At 32.4% G+C, this 2,500-nt stretch overlaps 1 protein-coding gene across 1 annotated transcript in view; it reads left to right on the top strand.

The window, feature by feature from the left end:
* LOC122247119 (uncharacterized) overlaps positions 1-2,500 on the top strand; it is a 21,788-nt gene that overhangs the window by 17,596 nt on the left and 1,692 nt on the right. The window lies entirely within an intron of this gene.

Raw genomic sequence — 2,500 nt, 5'->3', positions numbered from 1 at the left:
TTATGCAAAAGACAAATATATGTTTGGGTCATTTCATACCAAGTCAACCAGTAAAAGTTGATTTTGATAGCCATCCCCTCAGACAGTATATTATTTATTTCAGTCCAATATTATTATTATTATTATTAAAACAAACCATGATTCATTGCTTCTGATGAAACCAAGTGTGGTAATTTTAACCCCTTCACTACGGGCAGTAGAAAACGCCCCTCATGCCATATCCGAGCTGCCGGCGCGCGCCAAATTTTAAACGTCACTACTGAATATGACAAGTTTTAAGCCAAAATCTTGATATAATCATCATTTGTTATATATCAAAATATGCATAGTTAACCTCTTCCCCCATGTGCATGTGACAAGTTATTTACATGGATTGGGAGGAAGATGGAAAGAGTGACCTTGGTGAGAGGCCTTACTCAAATGACAAAAGAAAATGGTTGGAGTAGTATGGTAAACTAATCATAATAAGTTTTATATTTTTACATAATGTTCCATAAATTTATAATAAAATGATTGCTAGCAGGGCCCATCAATGCCTCCCCTGGTATAAGTGAATCCCACTCATATGTAATAATAATGAAAGTCAAGTAATATATCATATCATATCCGACCTCTATTCTGAAAGATATCGTACAGAACTCATATGTAATAATAATGAAAGTCAAGTAATATATCGTATCATATCCGACCTCTATTCTGAAAGATATCGTACAAAACTCAGCCATGACGCAGTATGTGCGTCCTCGGGTTTGACGCGAGCGCTGCGAGGACGCAGTATACACGTCCTCGTGTTGAACAATGAAAATGAATGTTTTGAGGGAGAGATCCTGACATGATCGGACGTTGCCCGGCAGAATCCAAATATTCCCATTACGTGATATCACGTCATCTGGCGCCAATGGGTTAGAATGCCTCAAGAAATCTCTCAAACAAACTGTGTACACTTGCTATATACCCAGAGGGAACAGCATTAGTCAAATATGTGTCCTGTCGAGAACGGGTTAAGGGTAGCATACCAATGTGATTTTGACAAATATTTTTGACAGATAACAGAAATAATTTCTTTGCTCATTGCATCAACAATAATATAAACTGTCATGTAGAGAAACTTTTTTCAGTGAAATTAAATGTGATTTAAAGCCCCTTGTGGAATGATGTCATCACTGGGCAGACATAAGATAAAAAAGTTTAACAGGTTTTCTTGATAAGTTTTTCTGGTTTAAAACACTACTTCATCTACACTTTTAATGCAATTGTCTATTGCTTAGTATCATTTGAAAGAGCGATAACGAGGCTATTTTTTGACCAAATGATTTTTATTTTATTTTTCATATAAAGGAATTATTAACCCAGTGATGACGGTGTGTCACACCCGTGTGACATGGCAAAGTGCCTGATGACGGGGTGACACACCAGTGTGACGTTCCTGATGCAATATTGAAAATTGAGCCAGAAAAAGCAATTTCCTCTGGTCGTTTTTCAGATATATTAGAGAGATATCTGTGTGATTTTCCAAAGCAATTTATTGAAAATTATATGCATTAATTTTTTTTTTTTTTTTTTTTTTTTAATAAATCACACTGAAAAAAAGTTATGAACCAAATCCATAAAATTCACATATCATAAGTTAACACATACAAAAACATATCAAAATTTCAAGGCTCTTTAGAAAAAAAACAAAAAAATGTTCAGTGAAGAATGGGTGTGTAACGGTGAACTTCATATATTATTATTATTAATTTTTTTTTTTATTATTATTATTATTATTATTATTATTATTATTATTATTATTATTATTATTATTATTATTATTTCCTAGACTTACGGTATGATATATGAATCTACATATGGTGCAATAGCATTTTCATACTAATGATCATTTGGTATGATGCTCTAGTCACACAATTGAATGAATAGATAAGATGTAATTTCAACCAAATGAAAACTGATGTGCAGTAGTTATGCTACCTTGTGCTGCCATAGATCTGTTCGAGGTTCTCACAGTTCATGCTTGCTTGCTCACTCTCACTCTCTCTTTTCTCTTCTTAACTATTGCTATCATAATTTTCCTTGATTTTTTATTTTCAATATTTGATTGATATTTCAGAAACAAGAGAGAATACTATCTTGTTCTTTTATTACATAAAATGATTCATTGTAGGTACAACACATCTCCCAAAATCTTGAGCTCCAGACTTTTCAAACTGGGGAAATATTTGACAAGAAAACGCTGAATGTTAGGTCTGGTTGATTTGGTATGGAATGATCTGTTTATATAGTTTTAACGTCTGCCTGATTTAGATTTTTAATGTTTGGTAATATCAAAAAGCATAGAATGGATAAATTTGTATCCTTTGTTTCCACTTTAAGAGGGGGATCATTAATTGTTATAATACCCAGTGTATTTTAGTTTTTCTTCTTTTAGTAAAGCTCTGCATTATTTTATTTTATTTTCTGTATTTTCTAAAATGTAATATTTGCTTATTTGTGTTTTAATTAT

The sequence above is a fragment of the Penaeus japonicus genome, unplaced genomic scaffold (genome assembly GCF_977035675.1).
Source record: "Penaeus japonicus unplaced genomic scaffold, GWHDUDI00000001_assembly GWHDUDI00000002, whole genome shotgun sequence".
Taxonomy (NCBI): Eukaryota; Metazoa; Arthropoda; class Malacostraca; order Decapoda; family Penaeidae; genus Penaeus; species Penaeus japonicus.
Note: the sequence above shows the minus strand (reverse complement) of the source record. Positions and strands in the feature narration are given on the sequence as shown.